Source organism: Lycium ferocissimum, chromosome 7, assembly GCF_029784015.1.
Source record: "Lycium ferocissimum isolate CSIRO_LF1 chromosome 7, AGI_CSIRO_Lferr_CH_V1, whole genome shotgun sequence".
Classification (NCBI taxonomy): Eukaryota; Viridiplantae; Streptophyta; class Magnoliopsida; order Solanales; family Solanaceae; genus Lycium; species Lycium ferocissimum.
Window position 1 is genome coordinate 64,369,570 of NC_081348.1, and position 17,293 is coordinate 64,386,862.

A 17,293-nucleotide genomic window follows, 5' to 3' on the forward strand; every position below is an offset into this window, starting at 1 on the left:
TGTCCTTCTCTTTAACTCTCACCTGATGATACCCGAATCTTAGATCTATCTTTAAGAACCATAGGCACCTTGCAATTGATCAAATAAGTCATCAATCCTTGGAAACGGATATTTATTCTTGATCGTCACCTTATTCAGTTGTCTGTAATCAATACATATTGGAACGGAACCATCTTTCTTTTTTACAAACAATACAGATGCTCTCCATGGCGATGCACTAGGCCTGATAAAGCCTTTCTCAAGCAAATCCTTCAATTGCTCTTTCACCTCTTTTAACTCTGCAGGAGCCATTCTATAAGGAGGGATAGATATGGGCTTAGTATCCGGTAGCACATCAATACCGAAATCAATCACTCGTTTGGGTAGAAGGCCTGGAAGTTCATCCAGGAGCACATCCGGAAACTCATTCACTATGGGGACAGATTTAAGAGTTGGCGTCTTTTCTTCCATATCCTGAACCCGGTCTAAATGATAAATATAGCCCTTAGCAATCATCTGTCTTGCCTTGAGATAGGAAATAAACCTATCTCTCGGAGACGCTATGATACCCTCCCATTCTAAAACTGGCTCTCCTGGAAACTGAAAACGAACCATTTTTGTTCTACAATCAACATTGGCATAACAGGAGGCTAACTAATCCATACCTATAATGACATCAAAATCTACTATTTTCAACTCATGTAGATCAGCCATAGTATGATGGTCACAAATCATAATCACACATTTTTTGTATACCCGACTAGCTATCATTGAGTCACCAATGGATGTAGACACTTCGAAAGGTTTAGTTGGCTCTGGTTTCATCGCAATACCATCGACAAGGTAAGGAGTAACATATGACAATGTAGAGACTGGATCAATCAATGCATATACGTTATGAAAAGATACTAATAATATACCTGTGACAACATCGGGGGTATACTCAAGAACCTGTCGCCCAGCCAGTGTATAAATACGATGTAGAGGACTACTTGAACTGGGTACTCCTCCTCTACCTCTATCGCGACCTACTAGTGTCTGTGAGCTTTTCCCCGAAGGGCGTACAGCTGATGAAGAACTAGCTGCTGATCCTATAGGCTGAATCGCACCTTTACTACCTCGGAATGGACACTTACGCATAATATGGCCTAACTGGCTGCAGGATAACAAACATCCTAAGCTAATCGGCATTGTCCCCAATGTAGCTTACTGTACTGACTACATCGCAGTAAGGGTGGTCTCATTTGACCTGAATCACCCCTATACTGAGAACCCAAAGCTTTGAAACTTTGACTCGGTCCGGAGCGAATAGGTCGATCAAATCTCTGGCCCGCAAATCGTGGAGGTACACTAGTCACTATATGGCCTGAGTGTATAGAATATTGCTACCTCTGACCTTCTCTAAACTCACTAACAGATCCTGAGGATCTAGCCCTCTTGTTGTAACTGTTACACCTCATAATTTTGTACGTTGAGTTCGTTAGGTGGTGGTTGTTTTAATTGTGGACACTGGAGTTACCTTCTAGGATATATGAGATTATATGCGCCTATCTTATGGTTATGAGGGTTTAAGTTTATATAGTAAGCTATGGAAGGATTGGAGAACAAGTAAATTAAGGAAATTAAGTTTGTTGGAGCTTTGGAGAAAAGATGGGGACAATTTTGGTCCAACTTGAGGAAGAAATATCTCCTAATATACTAGGAGTTTTGAAGTGAAACGAAAGCCTAAATTAAAGTTCATGAAGTCTAGTTTCCATCCAACAAACCGCTCGTCAATACAATGTCGGAGTAGAGAATTATGGACGTTACAAGTCAGGCTGGCAGAGTACAAACACGCAGCTACAGTGTGTGACATGCGCGCTACAGTGCACGAAAAGTTCTAGGTTGGTGCAAAAGGCGACCCTAGAACAATATAAAATGGGGATTTACCCCTTATTTGCATTCAATCACCTCCCCTAACCTTCCCTAACACCCTAAACATTCTCCCAACTTTCTCTATAAATTTTTAGCCTAAATCAAGTGAAACCCCGAGATTTAGGCTCGGGAAGCGTATAAGGTCTTGTAGTTCTTGTTCTAAACAATGAATCTCCACGAATCAAAGGAGGCCATCGAAGATAAATAAGATTCCGAGTTTTTCCAACCTTGATTGAGGTATGGATACTCTTTATTATTGATATTATGAATTGTATTCTGGAAATTTAGTTGTTAAAGCTTCGTAAAGTATAGTGATTGGTTCAGAAATTGGGAAAAACATCGTGTGGGACGTTTTATTGAGTATATATCGTGTTGATGATGATGATGTTGATGTTGGTGTTGCTATTGTTGTTGTTTTGTTGGTATTATGATTTCGGGTTAGGGATATAAATAGGGGATATGCTGCCCGAATTTCGACAGAATCTAAAAGTATTTAATTTGAAGGCTTAAGACAAGCATGTGACGATAAGCCTAACAATAGTATGAATTCTCTTGAATGTAGATTTACGAGCTTGGGAGGACAAGCGTTAACTAGTTAAAGTTAAGGCGACCGAAAAGATATGTTAAGGCTATCCCTTTCTTTCTTAAGGCATGATACTATTGTTACGAACTTTTACAAATAATGTCTATAATGATTCCTCTCATAGAAATGCTGGAAGCTTACATTCTTGATGTTCTTAAGATGCTATTGATGTTGGTCTCACCTTATGATTATTGTTCCTTCAAGGTGAAATATGCCAATGATGTTAGCTCCATAATGAAAATCGGAGGTTTACCGACCTTACGTCACTCCGATGAATTTAGAAATGTGTTCTTAAGGAATGCTTTGTAAGACATGAATAGTGAGCTAGTAAAAGATCCTTAATCAGGTATTTAATGCTAGAAGAGAGGTTTACGATGTATCTCAGGATTTGTTTGAGGTTTAGTTAATCAAGAAGAAATCCTAATAGCTCAGAAATATGCCTATAAGTCTTATGTGATCATGTGGGCATTAACGGATAAGTGATAACCATGAGAAGTGCTTACAAGCTAATAGGTAATGAATGAGTACTAGAAGTATATAAAGGGTACCTGTAGGGGATATTTGGATCGGGTTGCACGTTGCGCAACACATGTATTCATATTTACCACAGGTCTGCAGCCAGTTGGGCATTTATTACCACCGAGCTACGGCCGGTTGGGCAGATATGTATTTACCACCATGCTACAGTTGGTTGGGCAGTTACCACCGTGCTACGGTCGGTCAGACATTTACCATTGATCAGTTGGGCAGTTAGCACCAGGACGATAAGTAAGTTAGAGACACAGTATTATACATAGATGTAGTTAAATATATGAGAGTATAGAGAGATATGCATACTAGATTCTCATTGGTGAGTTAGAAGTTCAAGGTTGATTCTTATCCTTCTTCTTGCAGTATATGTTTATTATGTTACATTTTCGCCTTACATACTCGGTACACTATTCGTACTGACGTCCTTTTGCTTGTTCATGCTGCGTTCATGCCCACAGGTATAGATAGACGAGACGAGGACCTTCCCCAGTAGGCTGCCTCCAGGTACTAGTCTTGATTGGTGGGCTGCACTTCTTCCTGGAGCATTACCGGGTATGGGTTCATATATGTATTTTTGTATGTTACGTTTATGTCAGGGGCTCTATCCCGACTTGTATACTTCAGTCATGTTCATAGAGGCTTTGCAGACAGTTTTTTGTATACAGCTTAGTTATATCCTGTCAGTGAATATGTCGGCATCGTCGGCCCACTGTACATATACATATGCGTGATATTATATTCATAGTTAGCCTCCTTAGCCTGATTTTTCCATTCGAGACATAGAAGATGCAAGTTACAGCTTGGTTCGCTCGGCCTCAGTAAGGTGCCGGATGCCAATCACGCCTTACCAAGGTTGGGGCATGACAAAGTGGTATCAGAGCAGGTCTGTCCTAGGGTTGTCTGCAAGCCGTGTCTAGCAGAGTCTTGTTTATGGAGTACAGTGCACCACACTTATAAATAGGAGGCTGCAAGGCATTTAGGAAGATTTTCTTTCTTTCCCAACTTAGTTCGTGCAAAAGAACCATGTTATGAGGATTCTCTTTTTCCTGACCATATGTTGTGATTTCAAAGAATGCTTATGAAGAGAAAAGTAATAGCGGCCCAGAAGGGCAAGGCAATGGCCGGAAGAAGGACTGAGCGGAAACCGCCGGTAGATATAGAGGAAGGCGAGTCCCAAAATAAATTCCCATCTCAGAATTCTTATGCCCCAACCGCTCCAGAGGAGCATCCAGGAACTCGAACACCCCCCGTTCCTCCACCTGATGCCTGGGGTTAGGAGATATGAGAGGCCATTCGGTTGTTGACTCAGTTAGTAGCCGCTCAGGCCTAGCGTTAGGGTACAGGTTATGGTGATAGAGCCGTTAGTGCCAGAGTCCAAGACTTTCTCAATTTGGACCCGCCAGAGTTCTTTGGGTCAAAACTAGATGAGGACCTATAGAATTTTATAGATGGGATAGTGAGAACGTTGCAAGTGATGCATGCTTCAGACACCGAGTCAGTAGAGTTAGCTTCCTACAGATTACGGGATGTGGCGGTGTATTGGTATAATGCTTGGATGTCTTCTAGAGGGGATAATGCACCCCCACTCGTGTGTCAGGAGTTCGTAGATGCTTTTCATCGACATTATTTGCCACCAGAGGTTCGTCGGGCGAGAGTAGACATATTTTTTACTCTTAGGCAAGGAAACAGAAGTGTGCGAGAGTATAGTCTCCAGTTTAACTCTTTGGCCAGGTATGCTCCCACTATTGTAGCAGAAATGAAAGATCAAGTGCACCAGTTTGTGGCAGGACTCGAGCTGCATCTGATTAATGAGTGTTCCACAACTGCTTTACTTGACGGTATAGACACCACTTGTATCCAGGCATATGCTTAGAATCAAGATGATCAGAAGAGACAGCAGTCTGAGTACTTGAATGAGAGTCAGCCTAAGAGGGCTTGATCTTCTAATCAGTTAGAGGACATCAGGGGTAGTTTTAGGACCCCACTTTCAGCTACCAGTATTCCTTCACCATCGCGGAGGCCGGCTTTTTTTGAGTCAGGTTGGGATTCGAGGGCTTCGAGTTTTCAGTATTGGAGAGATTCAACGCGGATGAGGATGCCCCTTCACGATGCAATCAGTGTGATAGAGCCCATTCTGGATGATGTCATCAGGGCTTTGATGTATGTTATACATGGGGGGTTTTAGGTAAATGTATGAGAGATTGTCCGATGGGTGATAGACATGATATAGCTTGGCCCACTGGATCAGTAGTAGCTTCATCTCCTTCGGTACGCTTCCCAGAACGAGACCCTCAGACATCGGCCAGTAGAGGCCGAGGTAGAGGTGGAGCGTCTAGCTCCGACGGTGGTCAGAACCGCATATACTCTTTGGCTAGGCACCAGGATCAGGAGCAGCTACCCTATGCTGATATAGGTATATTTACTAGTTATGTGTGGCTAAAAAGCTACTATTATTTGTTGTGGACCGGTGTGGCGTAGTATATTTTAGATTTTGTGTCAACAGGTCGGTAGTTATATAGTTACAGCGGAAACCCTATTTAAAGTTTCCATAAGGTCCCTGAGAGTTTAACATTCGAGGACGAATGTTTTTAAAGGGGGGAAGAATGTTACACCTCGTAGTTTTGTACGTTAAGATTCGTTAGGTGTTGGTTGTTTTAATTGTGGACACTGGAGTTACCTTTTAGGATATATGAGATTATATACGCCTATCTTATAGTTGTGAGGGTTTAAGTTCATATAGTAAGCTATGGAAGGATGGAGAGCAAGTGAATTAAGAAAATGAAGTTTGTTGGAACTTTGGAGAAAAGATGGGGACAATTTTGGTCCAATTTGAGGAAGGAATATCTCCTAATATACTAGGAGTTTTGAAGTGAAAAAAAGCCTAAATTGAAATTCATGAAGTCTAGTTTCCAACGCAACAAAAAGCTCGTCGTTACGACGTCGGAGTAGAGAATTATAGATGTGACAAGTCAGGCTGGCAGAGCAAAAACGCGCAGCTATAGTGTGCGACACACGCAGCTACAGCGCGCGACACGCGTGCTACAGTGCGCGAAAAGCTCTAGGTCGGTGCAAACCGACCCTAGAACAATATAAAAAGGGGATTTACCCCTTATTTTCATTCAACCACCTCCCCAAACGTTCCCTAACCCCCTAGAACATTCTCCCAACTTCCTCTATAAATTCTTTACCCTAAATCAAGTGAAACCCCAGGATTTAGGCTCGGGTAGCGTATAAGGTCTTGTAGTTCTTGTTCTAAACAACGAATATCAACAAATCAAAGGAGGCCTCTGAATATAAATAAGATTCCAAGTTTTTCCAACCTTGATTGAGTTAAGGATACTCTCTATTATTGATATTATGAATTGTATTATGGAAATGTAGTTGTTAAAGCTTCGTAAAATCTAGTGATTGGTTTAGAAATTGGGAAAAACATCGTGTGCAGCGTTTTATTGAGTATATTAGTGTTGATGATGATGATGTTGATGCTGGTGTTGCTATTATTATTGTTTTGTTGGTATTATGATTTTGGGCTAGGGATATAAACAAGGGAGATGCTGTCCGAATTTTGGCAGAATCTAAAAGTATTTAATTTGAAGGCTTAAGACAAGCATGTGACGATAAGCCTAACAATAGTATGAATTCTCTTGAATATAGATTTACGATCTTAAGAGGACAAGTGTTATGTAGTTAAAGTTAAGGCGACCGAAAAGGTATGTTAAGGCTATCTCTTTCTTTCTTAAGGCGTGATCCTATTGTTACAAACTTTTACAAATGACGTCTCTAATGATTCCTCTCATAGAAATCCTAGAAGCTTACATTCTTGAAGCTCTTAAGTTGCTATTAATGTTGGTCTCACCTTATGATTATTGTTCCTTCAAGGTGAGATATGCCAATAATATTAGCTCCATAATGGAAATCAGAGGTTTACCGACCTTACGTCACTCCGATAAATTTAGAAATGTGTTCTTAAGGAATGCTTTGTAGGACATGAATAGTGAGCTAGTAGAAGATCCCTAATGAGGTATTTAATGCTAGAAGAGAGGTTTATGATGTATTTCAGGATTTGTTTGAGGTTTAGCTAATCGAGAAGAAGTCCTAATGGCTAACAAATATACTTATAAGTCTTATGTGATCATGTAGGCATTACCAGATAACTAATGACCATGAGAAGCGCTTAGAAGCTAATAGGTAAAGAATGAGTACTAGAAGTATATAAAGGGTACCTATAAGGGATATTTAGATCGGGCTGCACGTTTCGCAACACATGCATTCATATTTACCACTGGTCTGCAGCCAGTTGGGCAGTTATTACTGCGAGCTATGGCTGGTTGGACAAATATGTATTTACCTCCATGTTACGACTGGTTGGGTAGTTACAACCGTGCTACGGTCGGTCGAGCCGTTACCACTGATCAGGTGGCAGTTAGCACCAGGACGATAAGTAAGTTAGAGACATAGTATTGTACATATATGTTGTTAAATATATGAGAATATATAGAGATATGCATACTGGATTCTCATTGGTAAGTCAGAAGTGCCACGTTGATTCTTATCCTTCTTCTTGCAGTATATGTTTATTATGTCACATTCTCGCCTTACATACTTAGTACACTATTTGTACTGACGTCCTTTTTCTTGTGGACACTGCGTTCATGCCCGAAGGTATAGATAGACGAGATGAGGACCTTTCCTAGTAGGCTGCCGCCAGGTACTAGTCTTGATTGGTGGGCTCCACTTCTTCCTGGAGCATTGCCGACACTGTGTCCGTACATGTATTTTTGTGTGTTACGGGTATGTCGGGGGCCCTGTCCCCACTTGTATACTTTAGTCATGTTCATAGAGGCTTTGCAGACAGTTTCTTGTATACAACTTAGTTATGTCGTGTTAGTGGTTATGTTGGCATCGTGGGCCCATTTTTCATATACATACGCATGATATTATATTCATAGTTAGGCTCCTTAGCCTTATTTTGCCATTTGAGATATAGAAGATGCAAGTTACAGCTTGGTTCGCTCGGCCCCAGAAAGGTGTCGGGTGCCAATCACACCTTACCAAGCTTGGGGCATGACAATAACCCCTATCATGCTCACGCTCATTCCCCCGCTGTTGCTGCCGCTCTTCCAAATTCTGGGCATGGGCCTGGATGCGAGAAATATCCATATCATCTTAAAGTGAGGCCGTCAGACCTTCATCCATCAAATGGGGCCCTAAGCCATTCACAAACTGGTGCACGCGATCCCCCATGTCAGCTACCATGGCTGAAGCATACCTAGCCAAAGAATTAAAACGGAGGCTATACTCTAGGGCACTCATATTTCCTTGTCTAAGATTTAAGAACTTGTCAGCTCTGGCCCGTCGAACCTCTGGCGGTAAATAGTGTCGGAGGAAGACATCTACAAACTCTTGCCATACCGGTAGAGATGCGTTGACTCCTTTAGAAGACCTCCAAACAACATACCAATGAACCGCAACATCCCGCAATCTATAGGAGACCAATTCTACTGACTCAACATCCGAAGCATGTATTACCCGCAATGTTCTCAACATTCCATCTATGAAACTCTGCGAGTCCTCATCCGGTTTTGACTTGAAGAATTCTAGAGGGTTTAAACTAATGAAATCACGGGCTGCGCACTGACAGCCTATCACCATGACTTGCACTCTGCCATTGGGCCTGAGCCACGACTAACTGTGTCAGTAAATGGATGGCCTCTCTCATCTCCTAGCCTGAGGCATCTTATGGAGGAACTGGGGGTGCTGAAGCTAGAGCTGAGGCTCCTTCATGCTCCTCTGAAGTAGGGGGTGAGTGAGAGGATTGAGATGGAATCTCGTTATGACACTCGCCCTTCTCAATATCTGTCGGCGGTACCCGCTCAGTCCGTCTTCCTGCCACTGTCTTGTCCTTTTGGGATGCTGTAACTTTTCTCTTTACAAGCATCGCTGAAAACATAACGCACGGTCAAGAAAAGGGAAATTCTTATATCGTGGCTCTATCGCACGATCTATGATGAAGAAGAAGGTCATTCATTCCTAAATGCCCCGCAGCCTTCTGTTTATAAGTGTGGTGCACTTCACACCCATAAACAAGACTCTAATGGACACACTTCATAGACACATCCTAGAACGAATTGCTCTGATACCACTTTTGTCACGACCCAACCGGAGGGCCATGACGGGCACCCGGAGCTAGCCTACCGAACACCTCTCAACATACTTTCATAATCATAACTAGGTGAGCCACATGGCTAACTCTTAATCATCATGAACTAAAAATACACAAGTTCCATCAAATATATACGATTTTATACAACATCATTAACTATGCCCACATGTACAAGCCGACAAGGTCACCAAAATGATATGCAAAATGTGAACCGATAAGACTACAGGATACCTAGCTATACATATCTTTCAATGAGCCTCTATGAAGAGTATGTAATATCATAAAGACGGGACAGGACCCTGCCATGCCCAAATATGTACACAAAAAGAATAATACAAACTACTGCAGCTCTGGATCAAAAGGAGCACTGCTATGCAATCACCGACGAAGCAGCCTAAAGGGGTGGTCTGTCTCCCTGTCTACCTGCGGGCACGAATGCAGCGTCCACAAACAAAAGGACGTCAGTATGAACAATGTACTGGGTCTGTAAGGAATGTATAGTAACATGATGAGAGCGTGAAGAGAACATATGATAAAGTGAGCAATTTATACCTCATACACTTCTTAAGACGGTTGTCATGCAAACTTAACCTTTCTCTAGAGGAAACATTTCATACATATACATATACTATACGATACTCGACCACGTAGGATCGGTACCACCTATACCCGGCCATATAAGTCTCGGTATTGTCCATACCCGACCATATCAAAATCGATGTTGTACATACCCAACTGCAGTGGTGCGCACGCAATAGATACCATACCTGGCTATATAAGCTTGGTATCATAAAATAGCTATATATATATATAGGACATTCCTGAGTATTCAAAAGAAACATTACAACACTTTCGAGATGACATAAGGTCGGTAATCCCCCGATTTCTATTATGGGATTACCATCCTCATCATCATCATTATCATCATCACTATGAAGAACTTTTATCAATGATATCTTAAGAATCTTGAAGGTCATGAGCTTCTAGCATTTCCTAGGAGTAGAACATTACGAACATCTTAGAAGGATCCACAATAGGGAAATCATGCCTGTGGAAAGAAAGGGTTAGCCTTACATATCTTTACGTCTTCTCAATTACTTAACGTTCTCCTCCAAAGTCCATGAAATCTACATTATAGAGGATTCATACTAAGGTTAAGTCTTAAAAATAGTCTTAAGTTCAAACTAGTATAATCAACGAGTTAACTAAATCTGGGCAGCACTTCCCCTATTTTATCAACTTCCACCATATCACAAAACAACTCCCAATCAACAATAACAACATTCAAAATATCATAATCAAGAATTCATATTCAATTTAGTCTCAAATTCGCCCAAAAATCCCTTTTCAAATTCATCTCATAGTCATCTTCTTCGCTTCAACACTTTATGACTTCTCCACTTTAATTCTTTTCCTTCCCAAGAGTTACTAAACCTTTACATCAACTCAATCATGTAAATAAAATGAAGAACATACCTTATAATTTAGTGCCTCCACCTTACTCAACTCCCTCCAAGATCAAGTTCATCACAACTTTGGGGAGAAGCAAGAACCATCATCTTCCATGGATTATCTTTGATGTTTTGATGTTGATCTTCTCTCTTGATGATATAGAAAGGTTTGGAATGCTATGGAACCTTCAAGAACTCTCAATAACCCTCTAATAATGTGTAGATAAGAGTGTGGGAGGCGGATATGAGAAATGGGATCTTTTGAGACTCAAAGATGTTTTAAAAATGCCCTCCCGCTTAAGTGTGCGGTGGAGATGCGGCTCAGCACACTGAGTGTGCGACCGCACCTCCCCTCCTCTCCCTAGGGAGGATATTGGGTAGTGATGCCAGACAATTTGGCAAGTTGGCGGCCAATAGTATACTGAGTATGAGGCCGCACATTGTCTAATTTTCCTGATTTCGCGAAAATGCATTCTTTTCGATTCGTTTGACTTCCAATCCTTATGGAACCTTCTTCGCACTTGTATAAAACTTCATTAACAATCTAAGGGGCCCTATATCTCCCCCTCAAGGAAATGCTAGACAATTTATAGCTCAAATGATACGAAATCTTCCCAAACCATGACTCAAATTCCAATCTTTCAACAAACTTACTTCCGCCGCTTCGTATGACTCTGAAACCTTAAGATACATACTTGGAATTGTTAGATAACATTCTTTAACCTTATAAGGGCTTCATATGCACTTTTAGGCTTGCGTTAGAGTACTCATCATGCAAACGACACGAAATCTCGAAGATGTTACACAATCATTCTTAAATGCCCCGCAGCCTCGTGTTTATAAGTGTGACGCGCTTCACACCCATAAATAAGACTTTACTGGACACGGCTCGTAGACCAACTCTAGGAAAAACTGCTCTGATACTACTTTTGTCACGACCCGGCCAGAGGGCCAGGACGGGCCCTCGGAGCTAACCTACCGAGTACCTCATAACATACATTTCATAATCACATCCATGTGGGCCACAAAACTAACTCATAAATATCATAGTCTGTAAGGGTCATAATCACATCCATGTGGGCCACAAAACTAACTCATAAATATCATAGTCTATAAGGGACACGAGTTTAAGAGATATCTGCACATCTATATACTCACCCTCCAATTATGCCCATATATAAATAAGCCGACAAGGCTGCCAAAAATGATATACAAAATATGAACCGATAAGGTCATAGAACATCTAACTATATACATCTTTCTATGAGCCTCTATATGGAGTGAATAACTTCATAAGGGCGGGACAGGACCCCGCCATGCCAATATATGCACAAAAGAATAGTACCAGCTGAACCACAGCTCCGGAACAAATGGAGCGCTCCTGTACAATCTCTGATGAAGCAGCCTAGGGATCTGGTTCGTCTCCTTGTCTATCTGTGGGCATGAACGCAGCGTCCACAGCAAAAGGACGTCAGTAGGAGTAATGTACTGAGTATGCAAGGCATGAATAATAACATAATAAGGATATGAAAGAAACATGAGATAAGGGAAATAACCTGTACATCTGAATGCCTTTTAAGGCAGATGTCATGCATGCTTAGCTTTTTATTTTTATTATTTAAAAAAAAAATACATTTTCATGCATACATATATAATACCGTACCCGGCCATATAGGCTCGGTGTTATCCTCATATCATCATCATCATCCCGTGTCCGGGGTAATATCATATCCTGCCCACTGCAATGGTGTGCACATTTACTTGCTTGCCCAGCTGACTATAGCGCGGCTTGGTGTGAGAAAATACATACATATATATAAAGCATGCATGAGAGCCCAATAAAAGCTATAAATCTATCTGATGACATAAGGTCGGTAAACCTCCTATCATCATTATGGAACTATCATCATGAACATATCTCACCTTGAAGGAATAATAACCATAAGATGAGATCAACATCAATAAATAAGATCAATAATCATAAGGTAAAGATCAATACTATCATAGGAAAATCAAGAACCATAAGCTTCTCAGTATTTCTAGGAATGGAGTCATTATGGTGGACATTTGCATAAATCTATATTCGTATCAAGGTGACCATGCCATAAGAAGGAAAGGGTTAACCTTAACATACCTTGTCGTCTCCTTAACTACTCAACACTTATCCTCCCAAGATTGTAATTCTACATTCAAGATAATTCATACTAGAGTTAAGCCTTGAAAACTCTCATGAGATCAAACTAGAGTAATTTGTGAGCTAACGAAAATTGGACAAAGACTTCCCTTATTCCATCTACTTCCACCAAATTCTAAAATAATTCCCAATCAACAATAACAACATCAAAAATACCATAATCAAGATATTTCACTCAAATTAAACGCAAGTCGATCCAAAATCCCCTTTTAAAATCAACCCATAGTTATCCACTCCAACTTAATACCTTATGACCTCTCTACTATGATTCCTTTTTCTCTTCAAGACTTGTTAAACCTTTAAATCAACTCAATCATAATGAATAATATGAAGAACATACCTTTTACTAGAAGAATTTCACCTCACCCAACTTCTTCCAAGATCAAATTCACCACAATTTCAAATCTAAGCAAGAACAATCATCTTCCATGAGTCAGCTTCAGGTTTTGGAGTTTGATCTTCTCTTTGGATGATTTCAAAGGTTTTGTAAAGATGGAGAACCTTCAAAAACACTCTAATAATATGGATAGAGAAGTGTGGAAAGTGGATATAAAAAATGGGATCCTTTGGAGTTTAAAAAGGGCTTGAAACCGCCCCTCCGCCCCGTGTTGTGGGGGAGATGCGGCACCGCAAGTTGAACTTGCGGCCTCATACTCCCTCCACAAAATGGGGAGGTGCTGGGCAGTAAGGTCCCCAAAAAATGGGAGTTTTCAGCCAGTATGCTGCACAAAAAACTCAGTATGCGGTCGCAAACTGTCCACAAACTCCAATTTTCGCGAAAAATGCGTTCTTTTCGATTCGTTTGACCTCCAATCCTTATGACACCTTCTTGACACCTGTGTAAAACTTAATTAACCATATAAGGAGCCCTATAACTCCATCTCAAGCTAATTCTGAGAAAGCTATAGCACAAATGATCCAAAACCTTCCAAAAACATGACACCAATTCTCGTCTTCAACGAACTTGCTTCCACCAATTCATTTAACTCCGAAACCTTAAGGTACATAATTAAAATTATTAGATATCCTCCTTAGCCTTATAAGGGCTCCCTATCCACTTTGGGCTTACGTTAGTTTACTTACAATGTGAACGATGCGAAATTTTTCAAAGTGTAACAGTCCCTTTTTCTGGGGGCACTGCGTTTCATGCCTGCAGGTTCAGGTAGACAGATTGACGATCTGCCACTGTAGGTTGTTGTTCAACTGATATTGGAGAACTCCTCTTGTCCCAGAGTTGCTGTTGTATTTTTTGTACACAATGCTTTTGTGTGTATACGGGTATGGCGGGGCCCTATCCCGAACTCTTTATGTCATACACTCCTGTAGAGGCTTGTTGACTGTCATGATATAGTTAGACATTGTATGGCCCGCTTGACCTATATTTTTACTGTATAGTATTTCATGGTGTCCTTGTCGGCTTGCACAGGTTTTGTCCAGCATAGTTGTATAGTACGTCTTTTTGGGCTTATCTCCTTTCCAACATAATTCTCTCAAGATTTAGTAGATTTCAATTTGATGACCCTTGAGGTCCACTCTTGTTTATGATTATGATATGAAAGCATAATTAGTGGTGCTCCGTAGGTGGGGCTCGGGTGCTGTCATGGCCCTCCGATTTGGGTCGTGACAAACTTGGTATCAGACTAGTTACGTCCTAGGGTTGTCTATAAGTCGTGTCTAACAGAGTCTTGTTTATGGCGTGTTGTGCACAACACTTATAAATAGGAGGCTACAGGACATTTAGGAAGATTGTCCTTCTTTTTTATCATAGATTGTGCGTTAGAACCGCCCCAACAGGATTTCTTTTCTAATAACATACTGTGATTTCAGCGATGCCTGTGACGAGGAGAACTTCAGCCAGCCAGAAAGGCAAGGCTGCGACGATATGGGTATCATTCGAGTGCCACCAATAGATACGGGCCAGGGTAAGTCCCAACGTCAGGGTACGGGTACTGGTTATATTGACAAGGCTGTTAGTGCTAGGGTTCGATACTTTATTAATTTGGATCCTCCAGTATTCTTTGGATCAAAGCCAGATGAGGACCCATAGAATTTTATAGATCGTATGTTGAGGACATTGAGGGTAATGCATGCTTCAGACACTGAGTCAGTAGAATTGGCTTCCTACCATTTGGGACATGTTGCTGTCCAGTGGTATGAGACCTGGGAGTTGTCTAGAGGGGCTAATGCACCTCCAACAGTATGGCAGGAGTTCACAGAGGCTTTCTTTCGACACTATTTGCTAGTAGAGGCCCAACGGGCTCGAGTTGATAGGTTTTTGTATTTACGCTAGGGGAATATGAGTATACGGGAGTACAGCCTTCTCTTTAACTCACTAGCTAGGTATGCGTACACCAGTTTGTGATTGGACTTGGGCCGCACTTGATTAATAATTGTATGACGGCCTCACTTCAGGAGGGCATGGATATCCCTAGTATTCAGGCATATGCTCAGGGTTTAGAGGAGCGGAAGTAGCAGCAGCGAGCTGATCGAGAGCGTGATAGGGGCCAGAACAAGGGAGCTAGATCTTATGGGTCTTTTGGGGAGTACCTGTCACTGCCCAAACTAGACGGCCATGATGCGCGCCTGGCCTTACTTGCCGAGTACCACTAGACATACATCCGTAGCGTAATCATAACATAGGTGGGCCATTAGGAATGCCATGAGATAACCTGCTGACTCACAGAAATGATAGACTGAAATAAAACAGTTCTGAAAGGACATAACTACATAACAAGTTGGACATACTGGACGGGCCGACAGGGCCGTCATATACATCTATGCAATAGTACATAAGCCGACAAGGCCATACAACATTTGACTGTACATAACTATCTACAAGCCTCTACTAGAGTACATGACATAACGTAATTGGGATAGGGCCCCGCCATACCAATACATGTGCATACATATAATCATACTGACTCACAAGGCAACTTTGGAACAAGTGGAGTGCAACAACACTGTCTGCTGAGCTGGTATCCTACTGAGTGGGCCGTCAACCTGTATCTCAAGACCTGCGGCATGAAACGCAGCGTCCCCAGACAAAAGGGACGTCAGTACGAATAATGTACCGAGTATGTAAGGCATGAGAAATAACATAATAAAGACATAAAGGTAACATGAGATAAAATAGAGTCAACCTGTCCATCTGAATGCCTCTGAGGGCATATGACATGCATGCTTTCTTTTAAAACATATACATATATATAAGCCACACTGTGGGGCTACATCATCATTATTAAGATGCTCTTTGGGGCTATCATCATCATACCATACCCAACTGCAGTGGTGTGCACAATAGGTTCCATACCCGGCTGACTATAGTGCGGCTCGGTGTCATAAAATAGATACATATATATATACACATAATGTATGAATGATAAGAAGACAATCTGAATCTATTGGAGTGACGTAAGGTCCTTGCACCACTGATTATCATTATGGATCTAACATCATCAACATAAGCTCTTTCAAGGATCAATGGATTATAAGATAACATAGGAACCGTCATATAGAAACAAGAACATAATCATCTAACACCTTTGAAGAATAAAACCATTATGGATATCGTTCGTTACATTTCTTTCATTCTAATCATGCCAAGGGGAAGGAATAGCGTTAACGTAACTTGTAATCTCCTCTTCAATCAACCACCTAGCTTAACACAATTTTCTTGAGTCTACAATAAGTAAAACGATACTGTCATCATTATAAATGTTGCAACCATCATATTTTACTAACAACATATCCTACGAGAAAACGGGCAGCACCTCCCCTATTTATACTACATCCCATAGACCACTAAGGGTCATCAAACAACCCAACAACATAATACAAATCAGTTAGAGGTTGTGCGTCCACCAAATAATATATGAGGGAGCTAGTTGAGTACAAGTTCCCTGATGCAATGCAGTAAGTATAGAAGGCAAGATTTTACCGTGGAAAACTCCTTGCTCAAGGGATTAAAAACCACGACCTATCCTAGTAGGATTTCAACTCTACTACATCAAGCAACTTCAGGTTACAACTCTATCGTAAGCTAGGAACTAACTCCCATAATCCCTCACCCTTACAATAATGCTTTTGCAACCTAGGAACTAACTCCCATAGTCCCTCCACACTTACAATACTCTGACTGTAAGAAACTCCACTTAACTAACTCTAACCAAGGACACTAAGGTTGACTACCTCTAGCCAAACCCAACTAATACACCTTAGATTAAACACTAGCCAAGGGTACCACTTAATAGATTGAAAGGTAAACTGCCTAACAACTACTAAGAATTTGAAGTACCTGCAACAACTTCTTATAAAAGAAGAGTAGGTTTACAAGTTAAAGCACATGAAACAAAGCTTTAAACAAATTAAGAGAATAAAGCATCTTCAGTGTTGAAAACAGATCCTTCAGTTTGTTAGCTTTGTTGAACACTTGGATAGTGTTATGACAACTGTACATTTTAGGTGATTTTTAGGTTTTT

At 41.1% G+C, this 17,293-nt stretch overlaps 1 long non-coding RNA gene across 1 annotated transcript; it reads right to left on the bottom strand.

Moving 5' to 3' along the window:
* Positions 1–15,488: 15,488 nt before the first annotated feature.
* Positions 15,489–16,635, bottom strand: LOC132063039 (uncharacterized). The gene is made up of 2 exons (XR_009416314.1): positions 16,444–16,635; positions 15,489–15,829 (listed from the first exon to the last, which is right to left on the bottom strand). It is a non-coding gene; the product is annotated as an uncharacterized LOC132063039 (long non-coding RNA).
* Positions 16,636–17,293: the final 658 nt, after the last annotated feature.